The sequence below is a fragment of the Branchiostoma floridae genome, chromosome 14 (assembly GCF_000003815.2).
Source record: "Branchiostoma floridae strain S238N-H82 chromosome 14, Bfl_VNyyK, whole genome shotgun sequence".
Taxonomy (NCBI): Eukaryota; Metazoa; Chordata; class Leptocardii; order Amphioxiformes; family Branchiostomatidae; genus Branchiostoma; species Branchiostoma floridae.
Genome location: NC_049992.1, coordinates 5,691,578 through 5,714,924, shown reverse-complemented (window position 1 = coordinate 5,714,924; position 23,347 = coordinate 5,691,578). Strand labels below are relative to the sequence as shown.

At 40.3% G+C, this 23,347-nt stretch overlaps 1 protein-coding gene across 3 annotated transcripts in view; it reads right to left on the bottom strand.

The window, feature by feature from the left end:
• LOC118431135 overlaps nt 1-23,347 on the bottom strand; it is an 84,046-nt gene that overhangs the window by 21,260 nt on the left and 39,439 nt on the right. Inside the window, exon 1 of one of the 3 annotated variants that reach the window (XM_035842251.1) lies at nt 1,968-2,207. The exons of the other annotated variants lie outside the window; for them this stretch is intronic. The gene's annotated coding sequence lies outside the window, so the exon portion shown is untranslated. Of the gene's footprint in view, nt 1-1,967; nt 2,208-23,347 lie in introns of those variants that run through there. 3 annotated transcript variants of the gene reach the window in all.

The following is a 23,347-nucleotide window of genomic DNA, read 5'->3' as shown; positions in this document are numbered from 1 at the left end:
TATATATGTTGTTTTGAATGATTTCCAAATTACATATCTTGCACCCAACGCAAACGTACCTTTACAGCTACTTATCATTAATGCTCATCGAACAATGTCGATGATGTAGCTAGCAATCTTACCAACCACCGTATCTACAATATGTCTATTTGAGCAGTTCTACAAGTTCCTTACAAGAGTACACACAACCTAAGTACACACATGGGACTCAGTCCATATTACTTAAAGAAGAAATACATTTTCCCTCTTCAGATACTTGAATAGTCAAGAGTCAGGAAAATCTAAAGTTTCACTGAAGGTGGTATCTCATTGAATTCGTGTCAAGTTTGCGTCACTGCGGGGTTCGATCACTGTTTTTTTTTCTCCGATTCTTATTTTCTCCGAAGTTATAGATATTAAGTAACACGTAAGAGGAAAGACAACATACTACACAAAACATGAAAAATTGTTCTTTATCTCTGAAATTCGTCGAGTATCTTTCAAACTCTGCAGTGCCGCACCGGTGCCCCGAGTGCAATGAGATACCATCTTAACAGTCCTAGTTCTATTCAGGGGAGAAACACCTGTAGCACGTGTTAAAAAAACGCTATATGTTTTCATTCTGTGAATGCAGACCCTAATGTAAAAGCAATAGAAGATACCTGCTGGATAGTTCGGCATATCTATCATTGTCTGAACATGAAGTGAGGACGTGACTCATTCAGGCGAAACGAAAAAAATGCATTTCATACTACTGATCTCTCGTGGAAAACACGCCCAGAGTTTTTATCAGTTGAAGACAATTGAATTTAGTGCACACAGTCATTTTCCTCTCATAATTCGGTCAAAGACCCATGAGCCTCAAAAGCTTCACTTACTCATGTATTTAGCAACTAGTTTCTAATAATGTTCTATAAGTGTTTCTCTTGCTAAGGACAACTGAATTAACACCTAAGACATGATTGTACTTTGTATAGCATGCAAAATACTGTACGGCTCTGGGAGCTAGCGATATGTTGAACAACTTTCGCTTCGCCTCTTTCAATGAATATGTACTACGTATACGTAGCCAATGCACTACCGCCTGCCATCGTGTTAGTGGTAAAACATGTGCAATTGGAAAATAGAGCTTGAAAAAGGAAGGCGAACTCCACATGCTAACGGCATTAGTGAACACTCGGTACATCATAAAATGGGATTTTCTAGTTAGACCCGAAGAAAGAGAAGATTATCATCTCACCTTTTCAGCCACGAGTGACTCTACTTCTGGCTGCTAATTTGATTACCAAAGGCGCCTTTCCCTTTCAAGCGGTTTACGGCCATAAAAATTCGTCGTGACTTCCCATCCTAACCAACTACCTGCTGCCCAGGGGGTTACCTAAAACAAGGAAGCGGTGCTTCGCTGGCGTCTCTTCCAACAAATTTAAAAGCCTCTCTCTCAGTAGACCGGGCTTCTAAGTGAATCGACAGTAAAGGATGTAGTGCAGCATACCGTTGGGTATCTCTCCCACACAGCTTGGTATTGTCTAGTTAACGAGAATGCATCGAGCTATTTTCACGTCAGTTCGGCAGGTAACTGTCAGTAGCCGTATCACACGTGAAAAGCATGGTTCAATACAATTACTCTAGCGTATTTTCTACACCTAAAAACGCAGTGTTTCTACTCGAATTAACTGTAACAAAACAAGTCTTAATCTTCTACATACGCATTCTGGTGGTCAACACGATAGAACAGTACGGTTATGTTTGTACGTATAATGATTCGAGCGTATTTTCTAGACCTAAAATACATATTTTGCCACCTGACTCAACTGTAACTAAACGAGTCTTCGCTTGACCTCTAGCTATATACTCACTATAGTGGTCGAAACGATAGAACAGTACTGTTTTTGTACGTTGCCCAGTTTCATATCCAACGCTATAGCCTAACCCTATAGACAATGCATGTACGGCCACGAGAAGAATACCAAAGACGAGGAAGCACTCACGCTCAGTACAGCAGCCCGCCCAAACGCGCTTGTCCCCGGTCCACTGTGTTAAGTACGCCGTTCTGCCTGGTAACTCCCGGGCCTGACACGCCGTCACAAATAACATCCCAGCTATTGATTATCGTGTGTATAATTACTGTCTATCAAAACGCCCCTACTCACCGAGTCCCAGTTGTGATTTGCGAGGAAGAAAATAATAGGGAACTCGCATGTTTCTGTGTGCTCCGCTCCACTCGTATGTATAACTGATGACGGTCATAAATAAAATACAATTACATGAAATATAGATGAGCTTTTGCCGAGGAATGACGAATGGGCTGACGTCGGCTGGAGGAACGCTCAAGTTGTAGCACCGAACCGTGCCGACTCGTTAAGCATTAGTAATGTATTACACCACGGATCCCATCCTTGTTAGCCCCCCTTTCCACAAGACGGCGATCGCGCTGCGCTCTCACTGCGACCTAAATAGGATATGTGTAACCTTTTATTTCATACATTTCAAAAAGTGTAAAAAAAGATCCGTTCCTTTTCTATAAAATTCGTTGAGTGATTTGTCAAATTTTAGGTCGCAGGGAGAGCGAGGCGAGAGCGCCGTCCTAGTGGAAAGGGGGTATTAGCATTTAATTAATTAACGTATTACATCACGGATCCGATCCTTGTTAGCAGGACCGACAACTCTGGACTGATAAGTCTAACTCTAAAACTTCCAGACTGATAACCTCATATGTTGCTCTATAGTTTTAAAAATAGTTGTTTTACGCATAAGGCTTTTTTTTTATATTCGTTCGCAGACAGCCAAGGGCGAATGAACTAAGTCTTCTTCGTTACACAAGCTTCCTTCCGATAGTAATTGTTTTATTTTAAACTGATGAGGGCGACAGATGGTCGTCGAAACGTTTACTGAAGAATTAAAGGAAGGCTTGTAACGAAGAAGACTTCCTTCAATTGTTCTACCAAACTATGGGATGAAACTATTTACGAAGGAGACAGGGACAATGCAGCACTGCACTCAAATGTAGTAAAGTATTCTATAACAGTACCACAGACAAAAAGTATGCAGGAAGTCCCAGAGACATTTCAAGGCCGTAAGTACACGGTATTCAATTTTTTTCCTCCCCAACCGAAGTCAGATGCCAATTTTTACATCTGGATGTATGTACCTACGTAAAGGCACTATAACAGTGACATCGGGAAAGATTCAAATACGGGACCTATAGGTTCCGAGCCCAATACCGTACAAATTGCGCCATATGATCCCAAATAAAGACATGTTTTCCGCCACTTTGAAGATATCAAGACTAGATAAACATTAAATGAAATAAAAAGGCGACAGCACCTCACATTGAGCTATGGCAAAGTTTTTTGTTTTTGTTTAAGTTTTTTATTACAAACAACAACAACAACAACAATAGTGCATTTGTCAACTCCTAAGACTGAGTGTTTGTACAGTCGAGTACTATTGCACATCATGGGAATATACTGGTACGTCTGGACGAATTACATTGGGTTACTTCACATGCAATACATGGGTAGACAAATATATATATATATATAGTACATTATGATTTCCAATTAAGTTACTGACACTCAATGGAGAGACTCTCAACCATTTTGGTGCAATAGATTCACGTTCATATGAAAAAAAAGAAAGATTAAAATCCTTTTAGCTAACATAAAAAGGAAGGGTACCTCATACAATACTAAAGGGATAATACAGTCCCATAACGTTGGCGACAAGCCTACGAGACTATAATACCGTATGTGGAACCGAATTTATTCAAAGCATTATGACATGAAATCTACTAAATGCAGAAGACGACTGCAATGGTCAGTCAATGAACGAGGGACATTTCTAGGGCCCGTTAAGTAAAGTAAAACTATTAGTAGCAAAATGAAAACACACTCCCAAATGCCACTCTGCATTGACTTCGAGCTATTACTGTCATTTGGAGTATAAAGAATATGGCTTGGAAGCATGGTATGTATAAAACTTCACCCGTAACAGAGAGAGTAACGGGTTAACTTTATTACCAACGAGGCTTTCAAGACCGATGTTTATAGATGATGATAGCGACCTGTGGTAGTAAATGATGCCATTCACATGTACTTGCCGACGCGATAGCACCACTTCACGATTTTAGCCTTCTTGTCCGCACGTGTTACAACCATCGCCTTGTCACTTAGCAGCTGTTATTTAACGGTAATAACGTTTATATCATCCCATTCTTATTGGTACCTTTCATACAGGCACTAGATCATGTGTTTAAAAGTTGGCGACCTTCTTAGAAATAATGAACAAGTAGAATGACACGGATTTTAGACTCCCATACGACCGCAGGCGATATAAACCTTGTGAAAAGAGGATGAAGAAATTAGATGCAAGCTTTCATCTTGTTAGAAGAGCCGTTGTTCATCATTGTCTGTTTTATAGCCTGCCGGTGACTTTTTCATGAGCCAATGGGACTGCTCTGACGATCCGTACACTCGAAATAGAAAAATACACCTGGGCATATAAGGTCGTCAGTCGTGCTCTAATGGGTGAAATGGACGGCTTGATTGGCCCCGTTCTGAGTTTAAAACCTCGTAAACAACGTGTACTTCAAAGCCGATTTGCACCAGCTATAAACACTCCACCCCGTTGGCTACACATGCACGGAGAGTAAATTTTACTCTTCGCACGCGGAGGAGGGGGCATACTTTGAGTCCCCATCTGTCTTTCAAAACGGTACACAAATTTAGAAAGCATGTCCTGACTGTCTGTTGTAATTTTTTGACAGGATGTCCATTGGGACGCAAAACTAGAGCAATCTTTATGTCTGTTGAAATAATATCATCGCAGTTGTACTTGTCTGTATTTCAAACCCAGTAAACTGCCTCATGTTCATTCACGTTTGTAATGAATAGTACTGAGTATCCGGACAAACGGAATGGAATCCCGCTCTCATTCATAGGTGTGCTGGGCTCGTTAACATGCTTGATTTGTTGCTCTCCTCAAACACGGGACTCTATTGTGGGACTCGCTTGCAGTCGCCTGCGCTGCAGCCGAACGATGATGATGATGATTGTGGTATCTCAATGCACTTGGGGCACCTGTGCGGCACTGCATGAACAAATATCAGTGATAAAGAACAAATTTTCTTCTTTCTGTGTATTTTCTTCTCCTAAATAATACTTTTACGTATTACACAATATCTCAATTACACAAAGAAATCGGCGAAAATAACTCAACAGTGACGTCGTAAACGAACCCTACCGGTAGCCCAAATGCAGTGAGATATATATCACATTTACGTACGACGGTTAGTACTCATTTACACAACTGAGTCGAGAGAGTAAATTTGTGTAAAGTACCTTTCCTAAGGGCACAACGTCGGGACAAGTAGTTATACCCCCTTTCCACTAGGACGGCGCTCTCACGGCGCTCTCTCTGCGACCTCAAATATGGAAGAGCGCGGTGAGAGCGCGGTGGGATCGCCAAGGTCGCCATGGGAGCGCGCAGAGAGCGCGGTGGGATCGCCATGGTCGCCATGGTCGCCATCACCTCCGCGACTGTTTTGAACCTGCTCAAAACAGTCGCCGTGAGAGCGCCGTGGACGGCGATCTAACGATGAGCGCAGAGAGAGCGCCAAGGGAGCGCGCAGCGAGCGCCGTGAGCGCCAAGAGAGCGCACAGCGAGCGCAATAGGTCTCAACAGTGGTTATGATACAAAAGTAGCTAGGACGGCGCTCTCACGGCGCTCTCTCTGCGCTCTCATCTGCGGTTTCAGAAGAAGTATATTTGAAACAGACAGAACCCGGAGAAATGTTTAATATGTACCGATGATTTACAATTAAACAAACTGAGAAGGAATAACCAGGGTTTAAAAAAAGGTTTATCATTTCTCAACTTATGTCTTTAAAATTTCAACATGATGACATCAATTTTCTTGTTCTTCATCTGTACATTTATATTATTAAAGTCCTGTTTTCAATAAATCGAACTGTTTCAGTGTTGTATGATTTACACTAAAAGCGTGGCATGATAAAGCAATTTATGGTGAACAAGGTACATGACAGATTTAAGAAAAAGGAAAAAGACAAACGTGTATATTTCAGCCTGAGTGACCGTACAGTGACCAAAATTGGATTTGTTTACAGCCTTGATTTTATTCTTTGAATGTTATGTAAGACGTAAAAGGATGACTTTAAAGATACCAAAATACACTATACACCAAAAGATACGTTCTCTATCTCTGAAATTCGTTGAACAATCTTTCAAACTTTTGTTAGCTCATAAAAAGATGCTGACATTTGAGTTTTTCGTCGCGGTGAGAGCGCGCTGGGGTCGCAGGAGCGATTCCACTAGAGCAGTTTTTCTGGCGTCGCGGCGCTCTCGCGGCGCTCTGGCCAATTTTCCATCGCAGCGAGAGCGCGGTGAGAGCGCCGTCAAGTGGAAAGGGGGCCTTAGGGTTTCGAACTCGGCACTTCCTGATACCGGGTAGAAAACCCTAATCATAACTAGATGAGCCGCTACTCTGAATATGTTAACCGCTGCATACCAAGAGAAACATACCAAAAGTACCATTCAGGTGCAGTTCTTTCGATACCAATCATAATATGACAAATGATAAATAGCCCTTTTCTGTACAGCGATACTTTTACTAATTTGAGAATTGGGACACTTTTTGCCCAGAGGGCGGCGGAACACAATGCGAGTCAACAAACCATCATCCCAAGAGTATCGGTGTTCTGTTAGATCGATTGATCTTCAAATTCCAGTGACATTGTCTGTAAGGGTCGCATTAATCAGGGTATTGTCTACAAACTGGGGCACATCGGTGGCCGTGCATCGATCACTGCAGTTTGACCTGTTTAAATTGCTGAGCAGAGAGCTGAGTTTTGATTTTGGATCCCCGAACATCGGTTGGATCATAGATAGAAGATAGAACTTTATTGCACGACAATTGTACATGATATAATGCATGGCAACAGCTATTACACAAAGTACAAAACAGAGGTATAGGATAAAGCTTAGCAACCTAGTTAACATAACACTGGAGTTTGACCTGTTTGAATTGCTGAGCAGAGAGCTGAGTTTTGATTTTGAATCCCCGAACATCGGTTGGATCATATACCCAATAGACCACAACAATGTCGCTGTCATATTAGTAATATTTTATTTACAAAATCCTGCCAGAAGCCTAATTGCATGTAACGAAAGTTCACCTTTATCCGTAGGCAACCTATATCCGTTTTTTTTAAAGACAGTGTATTTAGGAATATCAAGTTGACTGAATATTATCAAATACTGCGATTTGAAACCACCATTTTTAGACTTAATACCCCGAAATACAATGGAACAGATATATGTTATATGCCGAATAAAGGTCAACTAGCGTTACTGTCTCAAAGCCTAAGAGATGTAGATAGTGTAATACTTAACACTAGTGTCTAATCAACTATATGATACAAATCATACAATGTATGATTTTGTTGGGTTTGACTTCTTCTTTGAAGGCAGTGGTTAATAAGCTGTCCCAAATTTTGTATAATGATTATATTCTGCGTTTTTAGTATAAATATAGTCTTTTGGATATCTCCTACGAGGTAAAAGTTTGGTTAAATTGTGGCAAATGTTTGAATTAATCTGTATATTTATTGATAGTAAATTTGAGACGGTAAAATTATCATGTTTAACAGATATACCTTTGTATACGTGTAAGGCCACACAGAAACCATTTTATTGAAGGAAATCCACACGCGCATTACTTTTAGATCATTCTAAAAAAACACCTAAAAGTCTTCTAAGACTGTGCCTCCTACAAATAAAGACTTGTTTCTTTTGATACCATGTATTCTGCAGTTCAATCCGTAATACATCATACATGTATAGATATTATACATGAGCAAACATAAAACCTTACCATACAAATTATCAGCTATGCATTTTGACAGTAGACGTTTTATTGACCAACATGCCTACATATCTAGAGGGGTTAGAAGAGGTATGAAACTTTATGGTCGGAGTGGTATCTATGTTGCATGCAAATGTATCAAGAAAGGTGCTAGACCATAAGTCTTGCCTAACAGCCGGAAAATGAAAATATCACTACTTATGTCCAGACGTCAAACAGGGGTCATGAATCAATTTTTTCTTGAGGCTATGTTAATTACAAATTATGATAAGTTATCCGCTTGATCGAACATGCCCTACTTTTTCATCTTTCCAACCAGCGATATGAAATGACCCATGCTCTAAATGTAGCTAAACCATTACACTATAAGGATTTAAGTCATTCTAAGGTAAATAGGCTGACAAGGTGATTGGTCGTTTCGCCACAATGTCAGTTCGCCAAAGTCATTTCGCCATAGGTCAAGTCCTTTCGCAACAAGCCAAAAGTCGTTTCGCAACAAGGCACAAGTCATTTCGCCATATTTGAATCTTATTTCTCTAGATGTCTACTACATACTATACTTTTTTGAGCATGTGTTTTGTCCCGGGGTAGGATCAGGCACTGTGCATGGTTGTAGATGTCCAATCGATTGCAACAAAAACAGCAACAACAAATATACCGAATCAACTGTCCAGAGTTTTCACATTTTCCTGCTCTGTTTCCGTCATTATGATTACCAGAAAAACGTCGTTGCAGAGCATAAGTAGGTAGAACTGTTATTCTAGGAGCGTCGACACCTAATGAGTAATAAATCCGTGATTAGCGATATGCTGATCCCGTTTAATGAAAGGAGTATTAGAATCTTTCTCTCTCAAAGTGTTGTCATTTTCCCCAAGGACAGTAACAACCTTGGGAATTTCATCATTATCATCGTTGGTCGACGTTCTTATACACGACGGGGTTATACCGCCCCTCACGGGGCAAACATACCCTTCTTTAGCTGAGTATGAGGCAAGGGATGCGCCAGGTCTCCCGTCCGGGTGAATGGTGTAGATCACCGCATGATCGATACGACACGAAGGTTCGCCAAGCCTCCATCTGGGTGATCTGCAGTGAATCACTAACTCCAGACAGAAGTATTTGTACCATCGCACACCGGGGCATGCCCTTCTCTTTTTAAAAAGGTGCGATGGGTTCTTTAACGTGCGTGAGGCGTCGTTCTCCTCAAACAGGGGACCCATTTAGCGTCCTATCTCGGGGATGGCCTTGACTAAAGCTAAGTACTCATTTGTACCTGAGTGAAGTGAGAAAAGTCGTGTATTTTGTTCCTTTCCGTTCTTTTTCGCACTTTTGGTACTTCACTTTTTGTTCCTCTTCGCACTGAAAGTGCCTTTCCTAAGGGCACAAGTTAGGTAACACGGCTGGATTCGGACCTTAATGTCCTCAGCCACAGCACGTAACCGATGACGCCACGCGATCCTACGCAATTTAGCTTATACAACGAAGAGAAGACCGAGTGTACACCGTTTACAGACGGCAGCTAATATCCAAAGCAATCTCATGACTCTCAGAGGCTGCCTGATTAAAAGATCAACTAAGCACCAACATCATTATCGGAGAAAAGAAACCAGACAACTACATCTGCTATCTGTGTGACCAAATCTTGTTCTCTCTCGCCTGTGTGATATCTAAACGACCATCTGCAAAAGCCCATGCTGTGAAGAAGAGGCGGTGGATTCAATTATGAGGGCTTTATTCATGTCCGCTGGTTTAGGACGGTGAGCTAAGTATTTCGTAGTAAATGAGATAGAGAAAGAATGAACTTCTGATCAATGAGACCTAGAGTTCTTCTGATAAGTACCTGCTCCACTATTGCCAAACCCCGATGATTGCAATACAGCATATTGAACGGGAGCAGAGAATGGTAGTCTATGCAGACATTCAATCAATTTCTTCAATGAAGTAACCCTCATTTTATGCTTACTTTGAGCCTGCATTTGCGACCTTTCGCAACGCCCTCACACCAACTTTTGCTTGATCCCGTCATGTATCGAAGATTCTGACAAAATCTTTCGATCCTCAACATCAACCATATCTATTGATTTGTTAACGATGCCCACACCGGGAGAACGGTAAAACCATAGCAACAGAATGTCCGATGACTGTGTGAGATGGAATCTCACAGCCAGAATCCTCTATGAAAGGAAGACAGTACTTGTGGTATATCGCTGCATTTGGGGCACCGGTGCGGCACTACGGGGTTCCTAGGTATCTCAACGAATGTCAGAGATAACGAATTTTCTTACTTTTTGCGTATTTTGTTGGCTGCTAAGTCATACTTTTACACAATATCTTAATCATAAAAAATCAGCAAAAATAACATACAGTGCCGCAGTGAATGAACTCCGCAGTGCCGCATCGGTACCCCAAGTACAGTGAGATACCGCCTTACTTCAATCCAGGTCTGGAGGGATTGATTGCTAACGGACCGTCTGATGTATGGACCCCTGGGAGAATTATCTGTCACCGGCGAAGGTTTGCACGAGTAAACGACTTCGATTGGGACGTTGAGACCTCGTGCTCGTTTGTCATGAAAATACCACTCATCCCTCATCCCCCTGTCCCCAATAACGTACTCTCGGACGTTTATGACAGAGTAACAGCCGAACTGCGCTGAAGTATAAGATATCTGAATCATGCACTACTGCGGACTTACAACAATGACATTTGACCGATGTTAGGACGCGTTTTGTACGGCATTTCTGGCCCTTTGCGTCAGTAATAGGGCAATCGGTGTATGATTTATATTCGCAATTTTGTTGTAGTGAAGATTTTAAGTATGAACCCCTCAGGGTGGTTTAAATCCCTCGTATATTTGATACCATCGATCGTTGTCTCTGCTTTTGAATGTATGCAAAACTAAGTTACAGCCACGTGGGGAGTACATGGAATAGAATACATGAACAAGTAGGCAATTATTTACTCTATTAGCACATTTTATGACATTTATGACAGTACTATGTTAAAATCTTTGTCTCGACAGTTCCATGCCAGAGGCGTCAATATGTTTATCACTTGCGTCTGCGTTAGCATAAATGTAGAAACCTAAACATGATAATGCGTGTCAATAATCAATTTTAGCGCAAACTACTAAAAATTCATAATGGGAAATAAGCACATTGTGTGGTTGTATATCACATATACTAATTTCCTCTCAGATTGTGCGAAATTAGGGGTAAGTCTCAAAAGTTTGCTTTAGAAATTGTACATTTTGCTGGGGTCTTTTCCTTTATAATTTCCACAGTATTTAAAACTTACCAACCGCCGTCAAAAAAGGTAGAAGAGGGTACAATAATGCGGCACTGTGGGGTTCGCTCTGCGGCACTTTGTTGTTATTTTCGCGATTTTCAATAATTTAGATATTACGTAACACGTAAAAGTAGATAAGAAGACAACAAAATACACAAAACGGAAGAAAATTAGTTCTTCATCTCTGAAATTCGTTGAGTCATCTACGAACCCTGCAGTGCCGCACCAGTACCCCAAGTGCAGTAAGAGCCCACCTTTAAAGACTCTGACGGTCGACCATGAATCTGCTGATAGAAACTGAGGATGACTTTCTTAGAGTAGACCCTGATCTTCCTATAAGGAAGCAAATGTCTTGAACTCGAACTTGAATTGTACACATTTCTCATTATCATCTCAACGTAAAGCCACTCCTTTATTTGATAAAAATTGAACATACCAATGATCATTATAACGGGTACGAGTAGAGGAAGATAAAGTTTGCTCATTGTCGTTGACCACACCTTCTAAAGGTAATCGATGTCGGTCGGTTTCAAAGTTGACAAGTTTAAGCCTACCAGAGTCTGTCGTATCCATCGTCTTTTGAGAAATGTTTCAGATGCTAACGTTGTAACGTTATAATCAATTTGGTCGCTTTGTCAGGAGATGTTTTGCTCTGATCAATCAGCTTAGGTTGCTGCAACCGCCCAAAAGGCAATGCTAGACCCAACATGTTGCCTTATTCGTACCTGTAGATATCTACATATGTCTGTTTTGCTCTGTAAGTAGTTATCATAGACCTTACGAAAGTCGCTGTACTTAAAAATTGTCGTGTCAATAAAGATTTCTGTATCTCCTATTGTATCAACTAGAAAGATGTCAACAACCACTGCGCGAACATCTTTGTTCGATTTTGAGGGCCCACAAAATAACATTCAGCAAACACTATAACGATAAATCAATGGACGGTGGTACATTTATAGGTCATAGGCCATTTTCCACGTCTTACTGTAAAAACTACATCGTAATCTCCAGAAGAATGTTCAGCAATCCAATAAAATTGAAGTACCTTACAAACAAGATCTCAGTTCATCATCTTGACCGTTTGATATAAACAACGATATTTCTTATGAATAATTGATCTGAATTGTCCATCAAGGCAATTTGATTATACTTTATGGAGCCTTGGCCCAGTTGTATGCAATATGATTGATCAAAAGTTTTGTAGGTCAAATCAATATGATCTTTGATTTGTTTTTTATCATACCCATGATGGACATTGTTCTAAGGCACATGGATTAACTTCTTCGCCTTGGTTACTTTATCATGTAAAGTAATTGGTGAAGAACCATCAACCGTTGCCCTGCAGGTCTCTTCCGGGTTAAAGATGCAAAGAAAATCAAATACATGCAATTTTCTGAACTTCATTTCTTCAAGTTAGTGTTACAAAGGTCACCCCAAAGTTTTGTTCTAGCTCTAAGTTACCCGGTATTCAATACTCTAGTAGGTCACACAATACAATTTGTCTTCGTCAGATTTTTCGACCACGTGTTCGACGGAGAATTTCAAAATCTTCCAAATTGATCTATATGGAAATTTAAAAAGTGGTTCATCACTTTTTTACGTAATATTTTTTTCAACTTCCGGGTGAAATATGTATATTTTAGAAGGATATGGTTTTAATAAACCTTGGGCAGTATGGTATTGGGTAACATCAGATGGATACAAATGTTGTGAAACGCTGCAAAGGCTCCCTTACTTTGATATCTTGAATGCATTGCATAAGCACACAATCCCAAGCTTAGGAAACGTTAACACTATTTCCTGTAACGTTCATTTGATCTATGACCCATAACCACGGATGCGTTTCCCGCCATATAAAATGCCAGAATGCTACGATATGCTCTTAACATATACTTGAACAAGTGCCAAACAAGCAATGAACTGCACGCCAGGCTACCCAAACTAAGAGCCGGACGATTGAAGTTTGCCGTAAACTTACACTGAAGGAACGATGGTGTATCTGACCTGATGACATTGACAAGACTACATGGGAAAAGAATGGCAGGGAGACACCTCTCACCAACTGAAAAGTGACACCGAGGTACACATTGTATTAATGGTTTAAGGCCTTGACAACAATTGTAGGCAGCAGCTCCTTTTCGAGTGGAGCAAGGCAATTCTTATTATACATATACTAAGCAAAAGTAAACAGAAAGCTGTCTTAGTGGAGACTGCTCTTAATCATTAGTAGAATGAACAGTGAACATCACATTGGTGAGACAGATAGCTGACTGACAACCACATTCTTTGAACAGAAGCGCCGCAGTTCGCTGTCGTCTGACGACTCAACATATCCAAATTAAATCACCGGGCCAGAACGTTTCCTTGAAAAAAGGTTACTGGCCACTAAATAGGACTACTTTGTTAGAGGAACAAAGGGGGCCATATACATCGGGCACTGCAGCCACCACTAAACAGAGACAGTGGGCGTTATGGATTCCCTGGCACGTTTGACCAATTGCTGACGTTATGTATCCGCAAGATCACGTGTGGATAAGATCAGGTGTCTGTAACAATCGTAAGTTTACCTTCTAAAGTGATTTGTCATCATCATTGGTCAACATGAATGAGACAAGTTTGTTCAGCGAGTTGGGGTTTAGAGTGCCTTAAGAAGAAAGTTAAGCATTGCATTACAGTGAACTGTCATTGACTGCTGAAAAGAGATCTCCAGACCAAGCATATTCAATACGCTATTAGGCTGCTACCATACAAGTCAGTCTTGTTTTTGATAAAGCAAACTGAAATAAAGGTAAATTTCTGTTCATAATCTTGGAGGTCATAAGATCGTATGTATGCTCATACATGTATGGATAGTAGAATCCCGCTTCTGTGGTTACGGTCTTGAGTGATACATGTAGGCTCCCGGCCGTTTGATCAGCTAAATTGAGGTTGAATCGCCAGGTCAGTATTGCACTCAGTAGAGGTATGCCTCTTCAAGAACTTAGCTTTCTCATAAATTCCTGACCAGACCCGTGAATATGAATTTACTATCAGGACTACCACGTCCTGCAAGGTTGCCACATGGATCTCCATACCAAAGTGTACGTGAGGAAGCGAAGCTTAAGTCAGCAAAAACTTTGATCCAGAAATTCTCAGTGAGCCTCGTGAGCCTCATGCATCTTTTACGGGCGTTGCGAAACCATTTCATATTTCCAATTTTTTTATGATCATTTGGGGGAAGGACAACAGGGCTACCAAGGACAATTGAAATCGTTGTAGAGCACACTCCTACTGCTTAAGGTGGTATCTCACTGCACTTGGGGCACCGGTGCGACACTACGGGGTTCGAAAATTACTCAACGAATTTCAGAGATGAAGAGTGAATTTTCTCATGTTTTGTGTATTTTGTTGTCTTCTAAGTCTTATTTTTACGTATCAGACAATAGCTAGATTATTACAAAACGGCGAAAATGACACAACAGTGCCGCAGTGAACGAACCCCTCAGTGCCGCACCAGTAACCCAAGTGCAGTAAGATACCACATTTATCAAAGTTTGGACTTAAACTCATTTCGGTGGCTATAAAATCGGTTTTGTGTTTAGCATGGCGCCAATAGTTTATTCATGTTGCTATTATATCGTGAAATGTGGTATCAGTTTTTTTTTAAGTTAACACTATATCAAACTTTTTTTGATGGTGAATATCAACACTTTATCAAAACAAATCTTTCTACTCTCCACCAGTAAAGTAAAGTTGGCTGTTACGGCACTCTAAAAATAAACGCACTGCACACATCGGGCGAGGGTCACAAATGTAAAGCGTAATTTCGCGCCAACAGGTGTTGTATTTGAGTGACTTAATCCCCTCCCAGCCCACTACAGCCAGGATAGATTTCTCCCGGGATTAGTTATTTTCGTACTAAAACCGTCATGTCGCGCGAAAACGAGGGAGATGAGGCTGAAAACGTGCCAGGTTATAACTCAGAACGAGACTTGCGGGGCAAGGGTCAAGAGGTCACGGCATCCGGGACATTTGGAGAGAAGGGCACGATGGGCCAATTTGCTGCAAAAAATCGTCAGCCGATGTATCATAAATGATCCCATGTCAACTTTTCAGACAAGATGAGAATCATTCTGTGGTAAAACATTCCCCTGCAATCACGTCAAGCACTTTTCAAAAGCCGGAATGCTAAGAAAGGCAGTCGAGTTATTTTACTTGTCCTTCGTACGTACCACTACAGCGTTCGCTACAGCTTGTACAGTTGACAGGTCACTTGGCTAGATGATGGTAGTTTGACACAGCTAAAACCTTGTGTCTTTCTTGACGCAGGGAACGTACGAACAAACTGTAAATTTGGCTCTAAAATCCAGAAACTACCACACCATGGATATTTTATTACCTCTTTATCCTCCGAAATGACACATTTTCAAACGAAAATGTCACCCACTTTTTCACCTAAATGTAAATGACAGTTCCATGAACAATCGATTCCCATGGGAGCTTGTCAAAAATTGTTATTCAAAATCTAGTCTACTGAAGACATAGTCATTCGTCTTTTGTGGACACTTTGGACGCAGTTCTTGAACTATTCATATGGCTCCTTTCGATTCTTACATTTCCTTCTACATTACCATATATACATAGGTACATGGCAGTCTTTAAAGATATGCAAAGTAACAACTTGAAAGTTCATCTGTGTTGGTAGAAGTCATTCTTGAAGTAGTAGTTTATCTGTAATATCTAACAGAAAAATTGGTTTCATCAAAATTTTCGACTGAACAGTACCAGCCTTTGTCAAGGAATGAAAAACCCACTGCTGTTGTGACGTCACGCTATGCAGATAGAACACGTGACAAAGCGAGCAGTGGATCATAGATTGCAGGAAGTCTATGACGCCCATCGTCTCTGTTCAGGGATGGCTGTAAGCATACAATTGAAAAATAAAATAGCTGAAAAGTTCTACATAACCCGTTAACGATGTCTTAAGATTTTACAGTCTGGTTACGGTACTAAAATTTCATTCCAAGGTCAGTAAGGTTACTCGTTTCCGGCAAAATCATCTCTCTTAATAGCTGGACGTGATCCAACTTTCACAAGTACCATTGCGTTTCGTCACCTGTTATGTGCTTTAATACCCAGATCCGACCTCCTATCGAATCGCCAAATCACAATTTAATCGCTACAAGTGTCGTGTAGTGAGGGCCTAATCCTTTCTCTGCCCACTACAATCGGGGCAGATTTCTCAGGGGAGACATAACTCAGCAGAAAGTGCGGGCCGGGATCACCGCCTCGCGCGGGAAAGTTGGAGGTAATCTTGCTGATCTTTGCTGGCATAAATTTCACATTGCGGTTCGATACAGGAAAATAGTTTTGAAGGTCATGCGTGAAGGTTAAGGGTACCCTCTCAGGCGATTTGAGCTGTAATTGGAGGAGGACCCCTTTTAACTTTGAAGTAGGGGTAACTTTCGCCAATCACCTCATGTAAATTTTACATGAGGCTTAGGTGTCTATTGAGGGGGGGGGGGGGGTGTCTGATAGCGCAATCGAATGAGCAACATGACGTCCTTATCAGTGTCTTCCCGTTGCGTCGCCATTTCAAGCGTACATTTTTTTTCAGATCGTTCAGAGGGGTGGTATTTCCAATCAAGTTGTCTTGACCACAAACATGAAACGTTGTGACCCGGGGGACCTCTGACCGAACAAGAACTACAGTCCACTAGACATCAATATTGACGGTCGCCAACCCGTCAGACGACCGTCTGCCACCGTTACAAAATATGAACTCTTTGAAAGACATTATAGCTCATTGTAAAATGGCAATGGAGGAATAAAAGCTTCCCATGGCACCCTGGTTTGAAACATTTTCGGATTGAGAATGGAACGACCGTTTCTACTCTTTCACGTCTGAAGAGTACTATGCAGTTAAAACTCAGGCGAGGAGGAACCCCGCTGTTCTTTTGTTGGTTTACCCAAGCTCCATTTATCTCTCCGTCTGGCTGATGTATTGTACACGGGCACCGTAAGCTATTTATACCTGATACGTCTACCACATATCGGTTTGCAAGCCACAATTTAAAAACATAACCTTGCCCACGAGTACTCATATAACCTCCTTTCTATTCTTTCTTTCTTTCTTTCTTGACAAAATTGCTCAAACTAATGTCGAACACAGGGTACACCGTGTGCGAACATGCATATTGAGCGCGCGGATTGTACAATGCCATCTTAAGATCAATGTCAAGGCCTTAAAAGATGTAGTTGGCTAAAGTATGATGTTGTGCCCCTTTGTTGTGACTAGAAAGTTCTGTCTTGTGGCAAGATTTGTGTTTGAAATATTGTACGGTTTGTGCCGTGGTGAAGTATTGTATGTATCTCAGACAACTGGCAGAATTGGTATTAGCTAAAGACAGACTTGAAGATGAACTCGACACGAAGACGTTACATCTTGGTGACAAAGGTCTAGACTTGGCAAACACTCAAGTTATTCTCTGTGGCTTGTAAACCGGCCCTTTCAAGATACCCCTGTCCAGGAGATGGGAGACAATAGAATAAATCTAATCAATGTTGTACATTACCGCGTTCCCAATTTTGGACAGTATTGAGACCCCTATTTTCTTATGTCAAAAATGTATTTGAACTGAAGGGAGGATATATGGAGATTGGTATGGCTCGAATTCTAAATCAACAGCTAAACACAACAGCACGAAACAAATCTATGACAGTCTTTGTAGAAGTTGACTGCTGGTCCTTTTCGGCGTGTAGACGACTCCACTAGCTGATCCATTTATATTATTAGGTGATGTCTCATTGAACTTAGGGAACTGCTGCGGAGCTGCGGGGTTAGTTAACTGCGGCACTGTTGTGTGCAGTGAGATACTACATCTTCAAACCGACTGGTGCAGACTTCCAAGCGAAGGTACATCATTAGTCACCCTACCCGTATACCAGATGTGTGCCTCCTGTCTAAGACAATGGCACTGTTGCAAACCTATGGACAAGTAACCTATAGGGAACAGAGCGATATGAATAATAGAAAGAGGTTTTCTATCCACAGGAATCCTCTTCTTGTACAAAGGCCACAGCAAGTAACTTTTATGGATGTCATCAGCGCGCTCATTAATGTTCGCATGATTGAAGAATAAAACATTTTTTTCCTCAGCGGGATGGTCAGATGGACCGAACTAGGCAAATATATTGTGTTGTAGCCTAATAATCATACTTGTAGAAGTGACATTAGAGAGATAGCCATGACTATAGTAGCAGAAATGTAACTCGTTGGATAAAAGTTGTAAAAGTGCTACCAATATGGAAGCGATGAATGTAGTTGCCAGCTTGGCAGTGATACCAGTGTACCACACTAAAATCACCTTTACTACACTACTTCACTTCTTTAAACAGGAATGAATGCCTTGCTAATTGTGATGTTACGTTTTGTCACTTCAAATCTTGTTATGACGTTTATTGTGCCCATTTATATTTTTACCCACCTTTTTTATCTCATTATTTTTGCACCTTGCATAGGACGTCGTTCATAGAATTTACTTGCTGTGGCCTAAGGGACAACCTCAGACTTCTCCTGGCGTGCCCTCTCCCGATGGAGCGACCCTGTCTCAATAAAGAAGTCAAGATGCGGGCGCTGGAAAATGAGCCAGAGTTGAATTTATGAAAGAGCTTTTCAGGCCTGGCGCAGGGTGACGCTAACTTATCTCTAGGGACTACAGCACGTGTTTCCAGTATCGCAAAGGTACAAGTCGTCCCGCATCCGGTTTTATTGTACTTGCTTTGTTCTTTGATACGCGGTTTATTAAAAAATAAAAAGTATACTTTTAGTCTATTGAAAATACATAGGATTTCAAGAGAAGTCTAAGAATGATTACGTAAATTTTACTTTCGATCTTTAAAGATACATATATAGGACTTGAAAAGAGAAGTCTAAGAACGATTTAATAAATTTTATTTATAATCTATTGAAGATGCATAGCACTTTAATTAAAGAGTAGTGTAAGAAATATTTCATAAATTTTACTTTCAATCTCTGAAGATGTATAGAACTTGATAAGAATAGTCTAATAATGATTTCGCAAATTTTACATTCAATCTATTGAAGATGCATAGGATTTCAAGAGATGTCACAAAACGATTTCGTAAATTTCACTTTCAATCTATCAAAGTAGCATGGGACTTATGAATATATGTCTAAGAATAATTTCGAAAATTTTACATGCAATCTATTGAAGATAAATCTAGGACTTAAAAAGAGAAGTCTAAGAACGATTTCGTAAATTTTACTTTCAATCTATTGAAGATGTTCATGACTAATAAAGAGAAGTCCTAGAAATATTTCGTAAATTTCAATTTCAATCTATCACAAAGGCATAAGACTGATAAATAGAAGTCTGCGAATAAACTCGTAAATTTTATTTTCAATCTATTGAAGATGCATAGGACTTAAAATGAGAATTCTTAGAATGATTTTGTAAAGTTTACTGAACTCTCTTGTATTGCTTTCAGATTGACAGTTATACTCTTTACATTGACATCTTCAGACTGTACAAAGTAACTCAATTTAAAGCCTTTCAAGCAAAATGTAACCAAGTTTGCTCTAAATGGTACCAAATGTGCACCGCGTGGAAGACTATTCTCTGTACCATAAAGTGTAAGTCTGGTGTAACAATCATGTTTCGTTTGCACCGGTGAACGACAAAACACTAAGACGATCTTCACAAACGATCAAAGCCTCCCCGAATGACAGACAAGAGTTAGATGAGGCGCAATGATACCTGCCACAACACCAGTGCGTGGGTTTACCATATTGATGCGCCGCATGCATTAGTAGAGCACACCACATTATTACTAATTTCACGGTACATAAGCAAACTAAGTTCCTCGCTGTCATGCACGACCACAAGCTCGGATGACGAGACACGGTACTAATTCAACATGCTACTGCCGTGACACCAACGAGAAATTGTTCAATATGGCAAGGAATTGGCATTTTCTGGTCCGGTCGAATGGTAAATGATGTACATGTATCAACAGCAATGGCAGTAAAAAGACGTCAATTGCAATCATAAGATGAATTGGAGAATGATGTAAATGTTTCTGAAGCAAACACATCTTACTTAGGCTGACATCAATCATTTTATTATTATCATGTTTCCTTTGATTCATCAACAACTTCTATCAAAAGCTATCCACTGTGCAACCAAGACTGAACACCCATATTCAATAATGATGCGTAACATGTAATGCTGCAGCTATAGCCGAGAGTGAATACTCCTTTTTCAATAGCATATTTTGGCTTTAGAAAGAAACACGGAAATGCACCTAAATGTAATACTGCACTGCCTCAAGAGAATATTCCATGTACATAAAATGCAATGGTTGCTGACAGAACAGTTCTGAGTCTTTACGATCGAAAGAATAACTTTCTTTATGTAGCACGTCTCACATGTGAATATATGACGACGTGTCAGGCTTTTGATTCGTTAAAAGCATCCGTCAGCATAAATAAAAGAGGATGGTAGCATACTATGCTCTGATTTAGCTGAAGTATAATGTTAACGTTTAAAGTATGACGTTTCTAAATGTAGACAGAAAGAAGAATTAAGTCTAGAATCCCATTTTGAATGTCCAATATTTGAAATAATGTGTTCGGCTAGCTATATGTGTATCAACTAAGGTTGGCAACATTCGCTTGAAAAAGCAAAATACATTTCCGAACATAGCCAAAAAGAAGAGTTAGTTATAGGATCATATTCTAAATTTCATGCCTGAGTTGTGCACTTCTTTTCCAATCGCTAAGAGCATTGTGTAGAATTTACAGTGACGAAGCAAGCACCGTGCCCGTTCGCTCATAACGATAATTAACGTTGACTGGCGGTGACATGTTTTTCTTGGCACGACAGTATCAATTACCACGCCATAATAGCTGAGAAGAGCCAGTGGTTCGTAAATCAACGCCAGGAGAATGATTACTATCTCTCAACGGTACGACTTCCCTCTTTGTGGTTTGGCCTTCGTCTGTACGAAGGGAAATCAGGTAACAATAGAAGAGATGCACACGTACGGAATAGGGATCTGGATAATTTTACTGTAAACCCATGAGGCGTATACGTTATCAAGGACTCTGTGTATCGTCTGAAATATCTCTGATTTAAAGTACTGCTATGTTATAAGAAAGAACACCGAAACTCAGGGTAAGTCCTAGTCGATTGTAACACATCTATTTTCTTGCTTCAAATCTTCTAATGGCTAAAATCGTATGAAAAACCTTGAATGTTGTACAAATGAAACATTTACAAGAAATGTAACCGAAAAAAAAGTCCGGTATTCCTGACTCAACCGCATTTTCTTACTGCACTTGGAGCACCGGTGCGGCACTGCAGGGTTTGAAAGATTACTCTAGGAATTTCAGAGATATAGAACAAATTTATTTACCTTTTGGGCATTTTGTTGTCTTCTAATTCATACTTAAACGTCCAAGCAATGTCTAAATTATTTTAAAAATCTGCAAACACAGCAGTGCCGCAGTGAATGAACCCCACAGTGCCGCACCGGTGCCCCAAGTGCAGTGAGATACCACCATATGGATGAGTGTCACATTGACATGGGATGGTTCATCACGATGTCTACAGAGACTGTGCACTCACATATCTTTTGTGAATTACATATCTTTTGTGACATCTATGATTAATGAGAGAACAAAGAGCAAGTTAATGAGTAAAGAAAAACATTCCAATACATTTTACTAGTACTGCCGTTTTTTAATCAAATGCTTGATTTCAGCTACAACTTTCAAATGACATGCAATTACATGGTATTAAGTTGCTTCTCGATGTTTTGCTCCCAAAAGATTATGCTAGTTTTAGGGATAAATGTTTCTAATTAATACCAAAAGGTCAAGGTACATCAATTTCTTATTGAAACTTGGCCTTTTTCATCAGTTTGAACAATCTTGCATGAATTAAAAAAATATTCATGACAATGTAAGGATATGCACACTTCACACAAACATTTCGGTCACATTATCAGTAGAAACCTTTAAAAGAATCACTACAAAACGTGCACAATATACGTAGCAATACTCCCAAAGGTTTTGTTATCGTCTCGAATTCCCTAAATTGTATGTAATTGAGAGACTGTTCAATGCACTCAATACAGCATTCTGTGTAAGAGTTTTTTTTTCCACGATTCCTAAAAAAAACTAACAACGATTGATGAATACACGAAAGCTGCTGGGTTTCTTGCTTGACGAGTAAAGGTCTACAAGTAAAGGTCTACAGAAGCTCTAACAAGATTCTAGTCAAGGCAATTTGTCCAAAGACACTTTTTGGCATCGTCTCTTCTGAAATAAAGGATAGAAGGTAAACTAAAACTTAATAATGCATTCCATTTCGTAAGATGCTAAACCTACTTTTCCAAATCTCTTATTTTAATGTCTTCGAGTTAAGCATATCTACCTAACATGTGTCTGGCTATCTAAGCATACATTCATGTGCTTTAAAGCGTTGTCTGGTGAATACACTTTCGTGCAATGGCTGTTATCTCTCACGGACCAGAGTATGCAGGCGTAGACAGGTCTCACCAAGACTACCATTCTGGATTGACTCCCCAAAAGAGGTTATTTATAACCAGACAAATGTCCACGTCAACGGACACCCTATCGGACACCGATCTTCCGTGTCAGTGTCTTTAGTCCCTATTCATCGACTATCGACGTATTTCGCTCATCGAGTCATGTCAGAGATAGAAGACGGTTTATCATGTCTGTTTTGTCTGTCTGAGATTTGTGAATATCTAAGTTTGGAACTGGTTTCTGTTGTGACTTGGCAGTCATCGTAGGACATACATACCTCGGTAGGAAACCTACCAAGGGCTGTGCAATATTTGTTGGAGATTCTAAACACGTTTTGACAATCGTCGGGTGCCAGACATTCTTTACGATAGAACGCCTGCTGGAAGAGTTCTACTTGCCAAGATATATGGATCTTATCAGCAACACGTTGCTAGTAAAATGCTGATTTTTACAACATTCTCCATTGAATAGCAATAATGCTAACGACTATGTTGTTTTATGTCTTTTGCAACCCAGACCACTGATAACATACAAGTTCAAGGTCATATCTTTCAGAAAACGTATGGAAGCTTGAACAATATAAAGAAACATTCAGGCAATAGACAAACCAGTCAATGTACTCCAAAAATTCTCCGTCACAAA